Here is an 18,160-nt window from a genome sequence, read left to right as displayed (position 1 = left end):
ACATAAACAGAACTTGAAAAAAATGTCAGTTTACAGGTTTTGGTTTTTAATAAACTAAATATTACTCACTTTAAATCCTTAGTCTACTCCTGGGTTAAAGAATGCAAACCAGCACTGTTCAAGCCACACTGATTTATGAACACATGCATATTCCCTACCTTTTCCCAAAGTGGTGGGGGTGGTGAAGAAAAAAGAAAAAAACAAATTTCCATACATACAGACCTTGGTGGTATGTTTAGAAAGATGAGCTACAGGAACAGCAAAATGTCCCAGATGGCAAGCGATGGTACCTGCACGCAATCCGCAACCATAGTGGCAGAAGCAAGCTCTGGGTCCACATCTTCTCCCAGAGGCCCCTGTGACCAGGCCAGAAACCACAATCTCCCAAAGAGATGGGGGCGGGGGGTGGTGCGGAGGTGTGGACAAACTCCAGAAAACAGAAAGATTGCACAGCAGAAGCACACGGTATCATCTCCCCCAAGACTGGGAGGAAAGAGGGCAAGTCACTCACAGAGTCTACCAACCATCAGATTTTGTCTCTGATTAGGCTTATCTTTATAAGTACTATACTTTTATCCACTTCTATATACCTATGACCTCACTATTGTATTTTGCAGCAGCCAAATGCAGGGAAAGGCCAGGGATAAAAAGAGATTATTCCTTCTGCAAAAAATAGTCTTATCTTTTCTTTTTTTCTAAACAGTTTACAAACAAAAATAAAATCTAAAATGAAAAACTGCGACTCATGAAACTGCCTTTAAGATGCTGCTGAGGAACTTCTCTTTTTGCCTTATCTCAACCACATGTTTTTCCCTAGTTTTCTTCCCCATACGAAATTACGCTGCTGGGCTTCTTTTGTTAATTAGAAACAGGGTCTCAAGACTAATCTAGCAACAGCAGAAGAAAGTATTCCCTCCAAGAATACTTCACACTGATCCTCTGTTATATGACAAGAATTTTAAATATTGGAAAAAATTGCTCACAAAAGGCTGACTCTACCTACTTTCAAACTCTGCATATGGAAGAGTGACACAATAATTCATCTGACAGTTAACTGAAATATTTAAAAAAAAAAATTGAAACCGTCCTATTCATATTAAACTATAATTTGTAAGTAGTATGTGCAAAGCATCTAATGAATTTGCAAGAAATCTAGGTCAAAGCAATTTTTTTATTAGACCTTACGAAAGAAAAAAAAATGTTTAGAAAATAGATGAATGCACTGAAGATAAATATGTTTGAGAGAGCATCAAAGTCACAGACATGCTCAAGTCATAGCACGTATCAAATAGGACATGAAACACTCCGAAAGTATACGGCCATACCTAAATATACTAAAAAAAGATTTCCAAAGAAGTCGCTCATTATTTAACATACCACTGGTCAAATCAGTCCCACTCCAAAACAAGTAACTTAAAAACAAGCCGCACCAGAATAGCATTTTGGATCACTACCTTCTCCAGATGGATTTTCAACTTAATAAATAACAAACAGCATGAAATCTTGCAGCCAAAATTATACCCACTCAAATCTGAACAGAGGAAGATGCACGGCGATGAACAGAACACTTAAGGCTGCACTAACCACCCTAAATACTCTCGCCTCCTGAAACATTTTTCATCCTAAACACTTGGAAGGACGCAGTATGATGCATGACTCAAGATACTAACATCAGCCCATTCACTGAAAAACAGACCACAGAACTCCTGAAGAAATGTGGTGTCACAAGGCCAGTGCTGGATCAAAAAAGCTATCAATCTTCCTAACAAAAGCCTGTAAAATCAGTTCAGCATTTAGCCTGTACATAGAAATTTGTTTCACTCAAAGAGAAAAAGCAGACCAATTTCACAGAAGGTAGCTTCTTGACTCATAAAACTGATGTCATAAAGTCACTTTCAAGAAGAAATTAAACTATAAAGGCAATTAAAATTCACCACTTCAGTAATGAAACGGCATGCAGGTTTACTTTGTCAAATGAGAGACACTGCAGAAAAAAATATGAACCACACTGACAAGGAAGTAATTGCATAAGAACTACAGCACTTTCAAAAGGGAGACATAAGATTCATATTTAGGAACTCAGGAAATTTGAGAACAGAACTGTAGAAATTCAAAAGCAGGCTACATCAATTCAGAAATGAACAATGGAAAATGTCTCACTGGAGAAATGCTCACCTTATTAGCATGCTTCTAACATCCACCAATTTTGTGGCCAAACACTGAAGAATGACACTTAGCTTTTAATTTTCCTATAACATATCCATAACAAAGTAGTTATAGTGATAGAATTGAGTTACCTATACTGCTACTTACAAAACATGAAAACAAAGGTTTCCATTTTCAAACTTAGGCTGAAAAATTAGGACATTAAGAGTATTTGTAAAGGCTGATTTTAAGAAAATAAGGTAATATGTCAAGTAGCCACTTGTCATCCATGGGTAGTAAGACAAATACAGACACCTTCACAGAGCAATTCAAAGCAGAGGTCTAGTTTAGCTATTAGCTAGCTAATACAGCAATTAAACGATGGAGCCTTGAGAGATTAGGTCTTGTGTATACTGCGCTCTGGCATGCAACTTTCTGTGCGATTTCAACAGTCCTAAACACACACAGCTTTTACTGGCTTCAGTAAAGTATTTTTGAACTTCCAAAAAAATCATTAAGAGTTTAGCATTGTAGAAAACCAAGTGTAACAAAGACTGTATGCAATTCCACTCTAGAACAGCTTCATGCCCAAGATCTATACCCGCAAAAAAGTATGAGCGCAGACACTCTACTCACACTGCTTTGGCCTTAGCATTGCAAGAGGGTAGGAAAATTATTAATCTTTTATTGTGGTGGTTTTTTTGTTTTCTCTGTTTTCTGGCCAATTACATATTTAGGCATAAGACAGGAGTTAGAAGCACTGCACATACTCTTAAGCCACTATGTTTTGCTTTTATCACTATGGATGCTACCAGTACTAGATTTTTCTTATTTTGAAGATAATTTATGCCACAATACTTAGAATTTTCTTAAAGCCCTAGTTTCTATCTGGTGAAGCTTTAATTCCACTACAAATTCAAAAGAGAAATGGTCTAATTCTTTTGAGTTTTCAGAAAAGCTTGACACTATGAACTCTTACATTGCTTTCTGAACCACACTTGTAAGGTATACTCGGTATACTTTACCAATCATGTTGTTTGACAAAAATCCTTAAAAACTACTTGGGACTGAAAACAGCATGGAAACAGAGAAGGAACTGAAATAACTGTCGATGGATTCAGAAGCATTTGCATTATAAAATTAAAGTGCAAGAAGTGCTGAATGACAGCAAATGGTAATTGAGAAGACAGTTCTCAGAAAGAAACCTCACGAGAAAACATCACGAAAATGGCAAGTGCTTCAATTTTAAAATGGATCTGGGATTGTCTATTTGTGAGTGTTGATAATACCCTAAAATCAACAAGAAAGAAATAGTGAAACATATGGTGCCTGTATTCATCTCTCCATTTGCCGAGTTTTAAGGTTTATAAATCTTCACATGTGACATTTCAACTATAATACAGAACAAAAAAATTGGACTTAATTATGCCTTTGTTAATAAAGTCAATTATACAGTTAATCTTTTTCTAATTAAAACTTAGAATTGGTTTAACATTTTTCCTCACTTTCTCCTAAGAAACATGTATTTAGTTGGTTCCTAATGGTCTAACTTCATTTTTTTGGCAAGTCATTATTAATATGGAAATTAAAATAATTGTATTTCTATATGAAAAACATCAAAGAAGATTAAGTAATTCCTTATTTTTTATTAAATTCAACTCTGTATATAATGATATCAATAATAACAGTGACGCTTGCTCAAGTGCTACTAAAATGACATGGGGCATTCAGTCCACTGTCTAGAAGCCTGATTTTTTGGGTTGGAAGAGTAGAATTGAAACCAGGAGTGAACAAAGATACCACTTATTTCCAACTTGCCCATTTCCACTTAAACAGGAGCTTAAAAATCCTTAATTATTCATTCTGAATTCGGACAGATCATATCTTTTTTTCTTTTTTTTTCATTTTGGTACAGAACTGTTTGACAGGTCACTGACTGAATTGTAAGAAATCTGCCTGCTTTACAGGGGTATTCTCAGAGGTTAAAAAAGGATGTGACCAGTATGGGAACACCCTGGATGTCATTAGCTGAGGAGCAAAGTTTTTATGTACTCTTACAGTTCCAGGTGGAAATCCGAAGGAGACCCTACACGTGCTTCATCGCCAAGCTTAGCACCACTGGTCTTTTTTTAGCCAGAAGGGGCTTATCTTATTACCCTTCTTAGCTGTGATCTCCACATAGAGCTGGAGAACATCATCATCCCAAAAGGCACCAGCAGCACATAGGAAACAGGCAATTCAGACACCCGCTTGTGCCTCTCAAATGCCTAACAGGACTCTGTTGTTCAAGTTTGGCTTTGTGCATCCCCTTAATATAAAATCATACTGCTTTCTTTCTCTTAATTCAGGTAAAATTGATACAGTGTAATGATTAATACCATGCCTATGCTCTTTAAAAACCCATACTGCTTTGTTGAACTACAGTTAAAGTACTTGGTTTTCTGCCTGGCCTGATGCACACACTAGTTTTTCACCAACATCTGATGAATAATTCAAGCTTTCTATATTTGTGCATAAATAGGTTCCTCTATTCTGTTTCAGGTATTACACCATGACCATTACAAGCACTTTCCACATAGCCTCAGACTGTCTGCATTAGGCATTTTTTCCAGCAATATTCAACTGTGGCTACCTGCAAAGCAATTCGGGGCCTAAGAGGAGTGAGGTGACAAAGTATGTTCTTACCAAAATGACAACTTCACTACTATCCCAACAGAACACACAAGGGCACAAGTTACCTTTAGCACACTGCAAATGCAAGGATGTATGGAAATGGTTGAGAACAACAAAGCCCTCTGACAGAAACAGAACACTATCACATAACTGAAATAAAATTTCACACTTGTCAGAGGTTATATATCTAACGTTGGTGCAGGCTTACAAGTTCTCCATTCATACAAAAAGCTCCCTACCACTACTACAGCCTGATAAGTAAGAGACGCAGTTGCCTGCACCAATATAATTACACCAGCTTCTGAGTCACAGTCGAAAATCTGGCCCATGCTGATACATAATGCAGAGCATCTCTAAAAATGACTGTGCTGATAGCATTAAGTAAGAACTATGACCATGGAATTGGAAATGTTGTTATTGTCTCCACAATACTAAATTTATCCTTCATATAACAAATACAGGGAAGTGAAAAAATTAGCACCTTAAAAACATAATGAGCAATTCAACAACAAAAGATTCTGCTGTCTACTCATTTTTATTCAGGTCACTCAGTATATGAGCCAGTATCAACCAAAAGATTTGAACTGTGAACTGTAATGTTTCAAGGTCATTCCCTTCCATAAACAGGATTTTAGCAGAAACTAATTTAATTGGAAGTGAATGAAGGTTTGGGGTTTTTTTCCTCTGTTCCTGTAATCTGTTTATTTTACTGGCAAGCACAGTAGAGCTACTTCAAATTTGCAAAACAAGGGAGTAACACGAAATACTATTGTGTAAAAACTTAATTTATGCAAGTTATTTTTCTCCCCACGTCTCGCTTGACATCCTGCAAAGAACAAACAGGAGACATTTGTTCCCATCTATCCTGCAATTAAAGTACTCGAGGATCTGTAGCACAGAGTCACTTCTCTCTTCCAGTGTCCTCTACTTCACTCACAGCAATACGTTTACACCTATTCCATCCATTATGGTGAGCAGTGTTTAGGCACCAGCCACGTGTAAAAAACATCATAAAAGCAGTGGTGCTGCACCAGAAGAAGCCTTATGTGCTTTTAAAACTGATTAAGAAAAAAAAAATAATACAAATTCGTACCCTCAGTAGCATGCATGTCCAGTCCATTCCAGCTTAGCTCCCCATTACCAATTAGCCAGAAGGTAGGGGTCAAAAAATACACATGGACTTAATTTTATTAAATATAAATACAAACATGTAATATTTGCTTCCCTATTGATGAACAGAAGGTAGTAATATTCTCCACACATGGCTCAAAGCTGTTAGCAATACACTATCTGACCCTTCACTAACACATGGGAAGAACCTATCTTTCACCACCTGTTGATTTGTAGAGCTGATTAAAGGAAAATTATCCCGCATCTTCCATATGTTAAAATAAAATTAGTCCCTCAAAGTCTGTCTCCCATGGCTCTATTCTAGACCGTAGACCCTGCTGAAGTAGCTCTTTAAGGGAAGGGCTAAATTTCTTTGTTTCGATGAGGAAGTACTGTCGCTCTGTACAGTTTCATTGGGTTTAGGTCATAAATTCATAGTAAAGACTTCTAACATAGCATCCATTAGTAGGAAAGGATCAGAAATAAAACTTCCAAATGCAGATAACTTGTGCAAGGAGGAAAAAAAGACACACTTAGGCATGTGTTTCAATCTACTAGTACTCCGTAACAGACTAAGCCAGAATCCCTGTAATCTCCTGTCCCAAACTCTATTAGTTAATACCTTAATTTAAACTTGGAATTAAATGTTGTTCTTGTACCTCACCTCTACCCAACCGTACTCAAGTCATGCTTCATGCGATGGGGCTCACAGATTACTACAATTTTTAAAGAGTTCTCCAAGTGGTTTCCACATAAACTACTTTTTTGCATCAGCATTTTTACGAAAAAAAAGTGTAAAAATTAGCATGACCTATCAGCAATACTAAAACTGTACCCATAATGTCTAAAGATTTAAGACGAACAAAGCATGCAAAGGCAGGCTAGATGATTTAGTTGGAAGAGGGGGAAAAAGTTTTGAGCCAAATGGTCACTTCAGATCCTTTGTTGGATTTATAATTAAGAGTCATGCAACTCTTACAAATACATGAACTCATTATTGCATTGTATAAACGCAAATGCTCATTTGCACAGAGTCAAACTTTTTGTTCATGCGAAGTGACATATATACTTTATGGATCTATAAAAGTATCAGCTCCCCAACATCAAGAGCCTAGTTGAGACAATATCAAAACAAAGCAACACCAAAGATTACAGTTTAGAAAAAAAGAACAGGAATTTTATCTAAATGTCACATGCTAAGGAATGATCAATACAATACGATAGTAGTCTTGTCTTAGCTATCATGATCTAAGAGCCAAATGAAGAAGACGTTCTTGTGTTCCTTCAAGGTGCTCCTGCACATCTCGACAGCTGTGTGTTTGAAGAAAGCATCTTAGAGGGTTACAGTCTGAAGTCCTTCAGGAAAAATGATGCATTTCTAGCCTGAGATTGAGAAGTGGATGGTAAGTTTGGTTTCTTTGGAAAAAATACTATCTTTTTATCTTTCTTTACCTGCTAGGCGATACGGTTAACAAAGAACCAAGAACAGACTGGAAGATAGTAATAAGACTGTCATTCAAGTTAATCGGTTATGTGTATCTTAAGAACAAACAAATTTGCAGGCTTCACATATGCTACAGCTCAGAGATGGTCATAATCATTAATTTATCACAATTCAACTTTTATTAAATGGAATAGGAATCTTCCTAAACAAGGACACATGACAAAACACTAGTGGTTTAAAATTGCAACAGTCCAGAACTCCAAACAAACTTGAGTAATTTAATCCTGGCATGGAAACTGAATGCTTGATGCAATGAAATTTGCGTGGTGCCACTGTGTAGGCACTGCAGTATAAAATGTCAGGTATATGCATCTGGACAACTACAAGGTGCTTATACCAACTTCACTGCTTCAAACCATCTCAGTCTGTATCTCTGTAGATTGGCACAATTCATATTAATTTACCCATCAAAAATTCATTATCTTCACTTTTTTTCAGACTACTCTTTAAAATCCTTCAAATAACAATAAACTTACACAAAGTGACTTAACTCATGCACTAAAGCACACTGATGATTGCTTTTGCCCTCACACAGGTATAAATCTGGCTCATTTTGGCAAACATGAATTAATTCACCTTGAAAATATTTACAGACTTTTGGAAAAAAGAGATACTGCGTTTGTCATAGGAAGTTATTTAAAGCCAGCTCCTCCTATTACCTAAAAATCTACTGGTTTACATAGAGGTGTGCATTTGGAAAACTAAAAACAGAAAACTGACCTACAACATGATTTGGTATTACAAGGAAGTGGAATAAATAAAGGAATTTAAAAATATTTGGTTTTTTATTTTTATTCTTCCTCCTCTTAAATTAACTCAAGACAGCAAAAGAGACAGGTACTTTTGCCATACTGAGTTGTAGTTAAAGTAACTGGGAAGGAAAATTAGAAAGCAGAAAACAATTAGCACTTGATATAAGAATTTAGAAGAGATCATAGTGATCCTTTGCATGTTTCATGAAGACTGAACGATTTCCTACCTATCAATGACAACTTTCAGATTTCTTCAAGATTTCATTTATTTCCACTGAAGAAAGCCTCATGGATTCCAACCACTGGTCCCTTATGCTCCCCAAAGAAGGTCACACGCAATGACACGCAGTTCTTCCTCTGGGGAATTCATTTCTACTGTCCATTGCCACACCACAGAATCATAGAACAGTCTGGGTTGGAAGGGACCCTTAAAGGTCAGCTAGTCCAACCCCCCTGCAGTAAAGCAGGGACATCTTCAACTAGATCAGGTTGCTCAAAGCCTCATCCAATCTGACCTTGAGTGTTTCAACGGATGGACCATCTACCACCTCTCTGGGCAACCTGGTCCAGTGTTTCACCACCCTCATTGTAAAAAATTTCTTCCTTAGATCTAGTCTAAAGAAGACTAGAAGTCTAAAGTCTAAATGGCTTTCTTTTATTTTAAAGCCATTACTCCTTGTCTTATCGCAACAGGCCCTGCTAAAATGTCCCCATCTTTCCTGTAGGCCCTCTTTAAGTACTGAAAGTACTGATAAGGTCTTCCCAGAGCCTCCTCTTCCCCGGGCTGAACAACCCCGACTCTCACAGCCTGTCCTCATAGGAGACATGCTCCAGCCCTCTGATCATTTTTGTGTCCCTCCTCTGGACCCGCTCCAACAGGTCCATGTCTTTCCTGTGCTGAGGGCCCCAGAGCTGGACACAGTGCTCCAGGTGGGGTCTCACCAGAGCAGAGCAGAGGAGCAGAATCACCTCCCTCCACCTCCTGGCCACACTTCTTTTGATGCAGCCCAGGATGTGGTTGGCTTTCTGGGCTGTAAGTGCACATTGCTGGCTCGTGTCCAGCTTTTCATCCACCAGTACCCCAAGTCCTTCTCAGGAGGGCTGCTCTCAATCCCTTCATTCCCCAGCCTGTATTGATATCAGGAGTTGCCCCAAATCAGGTGCAGGATCTTGCACTTGGCCTTGTTGGACCTCATGAGGTTCACATGGACCTACTTCTCGAGCTTGTCCAGGTCCCTCTGGATGGTATTTTATGTCGCACAAGGGTCAGAAATACAAATTTACAATAATAAATAAGAGGAAAAGGCAGGCGGTCATAAGGAGGTAGAACAATGAGGTGAAACACCCTTAACAACAGGCTTACCTGAATTAGAACAGGACAGGAAGAATTGGAAACTTTGGACTCCTTTTGCACTCTGTAAAGCCCTCACAAGGCACAGACTCCACTACCTGCATGTCTTCCCAGTTGTCCAGTGCCGTTCTCATCTTCCCTCAGCCCCATTCCATCACCATCACCACACTCCGACAACCTCATCCAACCAACACTAAGATTTTGTCCAGGGAGCTCATCCAAGTCCTAATCTGACCCAAAGCCAAGACTTTCTCTCTCATGGTCCCCAGCTCCAAGGACAGCTCTTTTTGTTTTGCATTTTAGTCAGGATGCTTGCTCATAAAGTTACCTGAACTCCAGGAACATCCCTGTGCCTCAATGCTTTAAGAACACAAACAAGATATCCAAAATTTCACTTTTTTCAATCACCGCTGCCATAGACAAAAACCTGCAGAAAAGAACAAATGCTGGATAAATCCTGCCTGACACTGTCTTAGATGTGAGTACATGCACTCAGCTGAAACAAAGTTGTGCCCTCTGAACACAGTGACACTTTGAATGGAAAGCTGTGCCTGGAGGTAGATTCTCAGATGCAATACAGCACAGCAACACTGCTACTGCTTTACACCCAACACTTCAGCTACACTTTGAGGATAAAGTAAGCACAGGGTTACACCGGCATAGTACATAAAGCATCTATTATGACAGTGACACCTGAGAAAAATCTTATATTCAGAGCCTCAAACTTGATAATCTGTATTAACAGTTTGATTTAAAGATAAACATAAAACACACTTTAGTTCTATAAAAACAGCTGATTGTGTGTAGCCCTCTAAAACAAGTAAATACATACACACTCCACTGTAGAGAGCTTACAGTGGGGATGCACAACATACAGGAAGAGACTGGAAAGTAGTAAACAGAAAAATCAATTGAGCAGTGAAGCTTTAATAAATGTTAGTTTGACTTCAAAACTTTCCTTATAATTTCTTACACATAGCTATTCCACTGTTGCCATTCTAGAAGCGTCTAAGTCATTCACTGCTTCAGGTAAAACTTCTCAGTGGAACATAAACTCAGGTTATAAATTTTCAGGTGAGGTAGATTTTAGTTTAAAAAAAAAAAAAGGAGGTATGACACTTTGCATACAGAAAAGTGTTTCACAGCCAAATGTTCCACTTGGACCAGCTAATTCCTTCTACTATCATTCTTTCTGGCACATGGAAAATGCACGCAAAGCAAGATACAATTTATTTTTGCCATGGTGATATACTAATGGTAACAGAAGGTATGAGTGGGACTTCTATCAGTGATTTAAGTCCACATTTAAAATTAGTATAATTCTTTGAAAAATATTCAAGCAGCAAGTACCACAAGGGGCTTGAGGTTTCATCTAGAAGTGAGACTGAACACTAATGCATTAACATCAGTCCTATGGCCATAACATTTTACTGCAGTTAGTGTTCATACTGACTCTAGCAAAAGGAAAAAGTAAAAAAAAAAAAGATGCAGTCATAATCCCAGAGAATATTATTGAAAACCCACAGAGATTAATGATAAAATACCAAAGGAGAACTAAAGCCAGAAGAAACAAATATATTTTGTTTCCCATTGCATCCGTTTTCCTTGCTATTGCTGTTTGTAGTCCTGGATAAAAGCTGTTTCCATCTCTAAAGGGGATTTAAAAGCTGATACAGATTCTCTTTTCCGAAGCTACAGACACTGTGATAACCATTGATTAATCATCTTGGAAATTGCTTGTATCAACAACATGGATGTCTTGGCTTTTTGGTGCAACAAAATGCATAAGACAACTTGGAATTCAACCGCCAGAGATTCAGATAACCAAACAGATTAGATTTACATCAACAGTATATAAATATCAATTTCTGAAACAACAATATTAATAATTTACAATCACAAAGGAAATACAAAGAAGACTCACAAGTGAATCCAACTTTGCCACAGTGACTGTAAATACTAACATTTTAGTAAGCTCTGTATTATTTATGAAATATGAAGATGATTTATTACTAAGATTTTGTACAGCTATGGTTAGATTAAGGAATAACTAATAATGTATTTGCTGTTATTTTAGAAGGTGTCTCCATGGAATCTAGTTGTGTTATGCCTTGGAGAAAAAGAAGTTCTGACTGCACTATCAAAGTGTTATCTTTATGTGCATGTCATATTATATAAAGGTTTCTGGATAATTATTATCTATACGAGTACATAAGCGAACCATGTTTTACCAATGAATTTGTTTCATATCTATGCATTCCAAAAGCATTTTATACAAAGAAGCCCAGCAGTCAGATGATTCTTCTTGTCTGTTTCCACAACTCAAGTTCATAGTGAAATGAATGGGAACTGTATACATACAGGGCCTAGAAAGAAAAAGCATAACAATTAAGCAGCCATGCTATGTGTTCACATAGCATTTTTTTTCTCCAAAATTGGTGTTTTAATGGGGGAGATTACCCACTGATGACAGACAAAATGGCTTTTAGTAATCTATCCTGATGGCTGCAAGAACACCTCCCAAAACGAAAGTGTGTACAAATAGTACCAATGAACAAACAAGGTACCTACACTACCAAGAGGCAATACTTTGTCTTTCAGAGGTATTCTGAGTTTGATACAGGACTGCTACAGCTTTGCTTTACATGTTTAATATGAAATACCACACATCCATTATTGCACAGATGTCAACTGTGCCTTCACAGGGATGCAAGCGGTACGTCCCAGGCTAATCAGTGACCAAAGTGTTACTCTTTGGCCACTGATTACTAACAGATGATCTTACATGACTAAAGCTCTTATTCACAGACCAACAAAGTTCCCATCTTCCACAGAAAACAGTCTTGCTTTTGCTAACATTACCTTAAACTCCACCTAGAGTGTTCAGAATTTCCTCTTTCATTCATCTTTCACTGTTGATCACTGACAGGTTTATTAGCAAAGTATTAAAAACTTGTATCTACTTCACTGTTAAAGATTTCTTTATGTTCTCTCCCTCCTCCTAGGGCACTGACTTTTCTTGCCCCAATAATTTTATTTGTGTGCGAAGTTACAGCACATTCAGGAAAAGCATTTGCATCTAGGACACACAATAGGTGAAACTTCCAATTTCCAAGAAAACAGAGTAACTGACTATCCTCAAAAACGAAACGGGATTGAAAATACATAAACAGCAATAAACTTGATGAGCTCAGTCTTTCAAGAGGTCTTCATTGATCTATACGTACTTTCATAGGAAAAACTACTAGACAATATGTAGCTCTTTGAACAGGCAGATCTGATAGCCGAAAGTTGAATAAAAACAACACCAAGCTAAAAATAAGTTATTAATAGCAAACACTTAGGCTAATTAATACCTGCAAAGCTCACAATGGATTTGGATGCATTCACAAGTATTACGATGGGCTCACTCCAAATTTTTAAATGAAGAGTAACTTTTTTTCTAAGTGGTAAATCTCATTCAACCGAGAATTTACTCAGAGTCTGCCAGTTTCTATTATAAGGGAAGGCACTGCACATGTCCCTCTGGTTTTACAGTGTCCATGGTTATGCTGCAGAAATCCCCTTGTTCCTTCACAAGTTTTAAATTTAACTCTCCTTTTCAAATCAGTCAGTCAGGCTTCCAATATTGATTAACTATTGCTCAGTAAGTACTTTGTTATTTCTCCCCTAATCCTGGGGAGCAGGTGCAGAACGGGACCCACACCGTATGGAACGAAAGGGTCATAAAAGCTTACCAGAAATATATAAATCGGCTTAGACTTATCAGTCCAAGCCTGAAAACAACTGGATCCAGCAAAAAGAAAATAAAGAGGAGACTGGTATACCTTTCATGACCTCAAGCTGTTCAAGGAGGAACTCACACAAATACACTTGTCATATAACACCACTGCACGCTTTACCTTGCTGCTCAGAATCCCATTTTTTCCTATCCCAGGGCTATGTGGACAACACGCCACACTGACCCCAGAGAAGGTACAGTCCTTTGTTTTGTGACAACCGGCATGCTTGTAAGCTGTGTTCTGTACTCTGCTGGAACTCCATTACGAGACACATCCACCTTGTGTGTAGCCGTCCTCTCTTCCCTTTGCTCCCATGTCTAACCTCCCTCTCCTTGCCTGATTTCTCACACATTGAGTGATAAAGATAACTGAGTGTACTCCTGAAGAGTAACAAAGTGAAGTCAAATGGTCCTTTACCCTCCTGACATTTAAAAATAAAGGAGCCAAAACTACAATTTGTTCTCAGCTGAAAAGCTGTGGAAGATTAACACAAGTCTATATACTTTCCTCCCTATTTCTCTCTTTTCTCTCCAATTTTTTCTTCCTCTCCAAACCCTCCTATTACAGGCAGGAGAGCAACAAAAAATAGCACATAATCTGTCTATCTCTGTTTTCCTACAGCAATGTAAAAAAGCAGGAGCAGGAGGTCACGCTTGCTTCAATATGTAATTGAGAGATATAGGCAGTAACCTTATGCACAGGAGAAACTTGCTAATTGTACTGCTGCAGCCACAGATAAGCTCTCTCTGCAACAGAAGCCTCTGCACAATCTGAAAGATTTTGACCTGCAGATCCAATAACTTCACATCTTAGAAACTGTATGACACATCCATAACATATCATGAGATATCCGGGAAATACTAGGTATAGATACCAAGAAGGTAAAACTGGTAGGAGCAGATGCTAGAATAAAAGGGTAAATTAGAGCCCGCTGCTGCAGTTCACCATATGAGCATCTGTTCCCAGCACAAAACACCACTGATGAAATGAAGATAGCAGTGTCTTTTTCAAACACTTGAAGGTCCTCCCCAAGAGCTCTGGAGCACATGCAATTCTTTGACTATCCCAAACTGCTCCTTCTTCTCTGATGGCAGCAGTTCACATACCAAAGAAGGACACCCGACCTTAATGAATATCTGCTGCAGTAGACAAGGAAGCCATCCTAAATTTAAGTAAATGGCTCTATTAAACAGAAGTATCAGTATCTCCTGAGTGAATCCATTCATGAACATGGAGCAATCTTGTGCTAACCTAACACCCAACCATGTTTGTCAGCAATAACTGCTTGTTTTCGTAAGGCTGTCACCTCCCATATGTATTTCAATAATACGCTTAATTTAATATTTTTGCTATAGTAACATAAGAAACAACAGCAGCTCGGTCAAGGGTGAAAAAGAAAGAAGTTACAGTAGCTCATCAACAAAAATGAACGTGAATTAACAGCTGATAGGTAATGCTGACAATCCTAGACTGCTGCCTTCAGCTATCAGCCTTAGAGAATAATCACCTTCCTATGAAAATTTCTGAGGGCATTATTAATAGGTTTTTGGTTTGTCGGGTTTTTTTTTTTTAAATTAAATTCAACTAACAAAAGTATTTTTGTATCTCTTTCCATGGTTCTGTTATTCCCCAAAGTCCAGGGGGGATGAATATATACAATTTCCTACAATGCGAGATGACACACTTTATTAAAAAAAGGAAAAAAATGGAAGATATTTCCTTTGATTAAGCGAATAATGGAGAAAAGAGTTTTCAAGACATGGAGAAAGAAGATTAGAGTTACTTTTTTCTGCCTGAAGGGAAAAATAACTGTGCAAACGCTGCAGTTGCTAACTAGACATTCCTAAACAATTAATATGTAACCCCAGTGTCACTCAAATAATTTTCTCACTTCCAGTAGTTGAGCTCAAACCTGGACAAGAAACAAAAAAATCAGTTGAGACTCTACAGGAATTATACCACAGCGTATACTCTAAGGATATGCTTATATGCTCTATCAGCACATGCTTTGACTATCAAAGAATGCTTATCTGTTTAGGATGCTGAAATAATTCTATTAATCTATATGAGCTCTAGGACGATAATGAGAAGTATTAAAATGTCATGACAGTAAAATTCAACACAAATGCCACCAAATAGATGGCATAAAGAAAAGCATTCTTAACACTCGGGCTTTGAAGGCTTCTGATATTTTGAACAATTTTGCTTTTGAAATACCTGGTATTATTTCAGCTCAAATCCAATTACAGGAGAAAAATGGCAGGTTGCCATGCAAAAAAATTTTCCTCCTTATTTTTTACGATGTCATCAACATAGGTAACACAAGCTGTTCTTTCCCTGCTGCATTCTCTTATGGTCTTGCGCAGCAGGCAAAAGGCATCTACTCAGGAATTAATTTTTTCCCCATTATTGCACACTCATAAAAACAGAACTGACAGGACAGCAGCTTATTCATGCACAAGTCAGATGCCAATCGCACACACTGACTGGCCTTCAGAAACCCACAGATCAACCGTTATTGTTTGGGGAGTTGCCTTGATGGGGGCTTTTTGTTTCATTTGGGAGATGGGAAGAGTTGCAGAGGTACGGAAACAATCACACAGCAGTTTTCCTGTCTCCACTACAATAATAGTAATTAACAGAATCAAGAATATACACAGTAGGGATGGCAAGTCCCGGGTCTTTAACTACTTTAAAATACATCTAAGTTTTGATGAGGCTTAACATACAGACATTTAAGCTTATATGCATATTCATCTCTGAGTACTCCACCAAGTCTAAGGCAACGTGAAAAGATAATCATGCCTGTAAGAGCGTCAAAAGTCAGGTCATTAAACTGAAAATACCTACCGGAAAGGTCTAATGGAAATTAAGACACACTGTCCACCTTACTGGCCCTTGTTTAGTCCAATTCTTTCACCAGTGACACGCTAAGCAGCAGAATTTTCGTAGGTGACATTCAATTTCACAGAAAGCTCTTCAAATTCCCCTTCCCCTATTATTTAACCATTTTAATTAGATGGCAGTCTTAATACAACTTTGCAAACAGCAATGAGCCACCTCTGAGTAGGGAAGCAGTTTTGAAACGTCTCCTCATTCCAGAGCACAGGAACAGAAATGAACTAAATCATACTGCTTTTCGACATTAAGTGAAGAACTTTACATTCCCTAGTATCAGTAGAAAACAGTGTTCAAACCGACTTTACATGTGAGAGGAACAACAACAGAACAAGCACTTTTTTAAATTAATAAGAAAATATCATTTTCAGAGAAAAAAAAAAAAAAACAAACCCCAAGCATAGTTTGGTATTTGTTTGCTACTGAGAGGTAAGTTAAAATACTGCACGCGTACTAAACTAAAAGAACACCCTGAATAAATTGTCACACGAGGGAGCAGAAACGTATGTCGTTACAGTCTCTCTCAGCAAACACTTTCTTCCCCACGGTACCATCTGTTAAACCAGAAACTCCTTCAAACACCCCAGCCTCGCCGGTTCCGACGATGCACGGGCTGCGCGGCCACTTGCGCGGGATTTTCGCCCCCTCGGCGGGGTGAGCGCGGACCTCCCGCTCCTCCCTGCGCCGCTGGCAGCCGCGCACCGCTTCGCGATGCTCCGTCCCGTCCCTCCCGGCGGCGGGGTCGCCACAGGCACCTGAGGACAGCCGCTCACCCGTCGCCCACCCGCCCAGCGCCGAGCCGGCAGGCCGCGGCCCGCGCCCGAGGCGGCAGCACCCCGCAACGCGGAGCCAGCCGCTGCCCACCCCGAGGGGCGGCGGGGCCGGGCCGAGAAGTTGCCCCCCACAACCCACCCCGCGTCGCGTCGCGTCCTGCCCGACACCAGCCCCCAGAGGGAAGAGGGGGACGCCGAACTCCGAGCCCCCGCCGCGGGGAGGCGGCACCCGTTGCCCCCCTCCGCCCGCCGGGCCCCGCGGCCGCGGAGAAACTTACTGAGGGGCGGCGGAGGAGCGGCGGCGGAGGAGCGGCTGCGACGACACGCGCCTCCCTCACGCGGCCCCCGACCGCGCGCCCGTCTTCCCGCCCGGCGCGCGAGCGCAGCCCCGGCGCGGCGGCCGCTGCCGAGCGGGTTCGGACATGCTCAGTGCCCCCCGCCGCCGCCGGGCGGAACCTACCACCGGGGAGGGGTGGGGGGGGAGAGAGGGGGGAGCACGGAGGAATAGGGGGCAGAGCTGGATGCTACCAAGCGGGCGAGCTAAAAATAGGCGCCGCAGACGCGTTGGGAGCTTAAAGGGGCAGAGGCGGCCTCGATCCCCGCAGCCCCAGGGCGGGAGGGGACCGCCTCTTGCCGCGTCGGGCCTCCCCGTGGCCTCGGAGGAGAGGCATCGAAACCGGGGGGACGCCCGCGCCCGGGTCTCGTCCGCGCCCCGTCCGCGCCTTTGCGGTGGGAGCCCTGCGGTGCGCTGCTTTCCCGCTGCAGCGAGCGCGGCTCCGCTCCTGCGGGCGCTCTCGGGAGCGGCCGGGGGGCGGCGGCCGGGCTCTGTCCGCCCCTCACCTATTCCCTCCTCAGCGCCCCTCTCCTCACCTCAGCGCCGGGCCCCCCGCCTTTCCTCAGCGCCCCTCACCTCAGCGCCGGGCTCCTCTCCTCAGAGCCGGGCCGAGCCATTTACCTCAGGACTAGCCCTCCCCCTCCCCCCCCCAGTGAAGAGGCAGCTTCAGAAATCAGGTCTAGGAAGTGTGGGAGAGGATGCCAAGCGGTGTCTTCATGCAGTATTTCTCCGGAGAGTTTTCCATCCTGCTCTGAGGTGTTGGGATTTGTGGACGAGGCGTGGGGAGAGATAAGCTCACACCAGCTCTCCAGCGAAGCCCTGAGCTGTCAGATGGCAA

At 40.6% G+C, this 18,160-nt stretch overlaps 1 protein-coding gene across 7 annotated transcripts in view; it reads right to left on the bottom strand.

The window, feature by feature from the left end:
* Window positions 1-17,876, bottom strand: part of OXR1 (oxidation resistance 1) — a 295,905-nt gene extending 278,029 nt beyond the window's left edge. For 2 of the 7 annotated variants that reach the window (XM_063327383.1, XM_063327388.1), the window contains exon 1: window positions 17,267-17,446. The gene's annotated coding sequence lies outside the window, so the exon portion shown is untranslated. Of the gene's footprint in view, window positions 1-17,127; window positions 17,145-17,266; window positions 17,448-17,858 lie in introns of those variants that run through there. The other 5 variants (XM_063327385.1, XM_063327389.1, XM_063327393.1 and 2 more) reach the window with 5 other exon arrangements.
* Between the last annotated feature and the right edge of the window lie 284 nt (window positions 17,877-18,160).

This window comes from Chroicocephalus ridibundus, chromosome 2 (assembly GCF_963924245.1).
Source record: "Chroicocephalus ridibundus chromosome 2, bChrRid1.1, whole genome shotgun sequence".
NCBI classification, from domain to species: domain Eukaryota; kingdom Metazoa; phylum Chordata; class Aves; order Charadriiformes; family Laridae; genus Chroicocephalus; species Chroicocephalus ridibundus.
The sequence above is the reverse complement of the archived record's forward strand: the minus strand, read 5'-3'. Positions and strand labels throughout refer to the sequence as shown.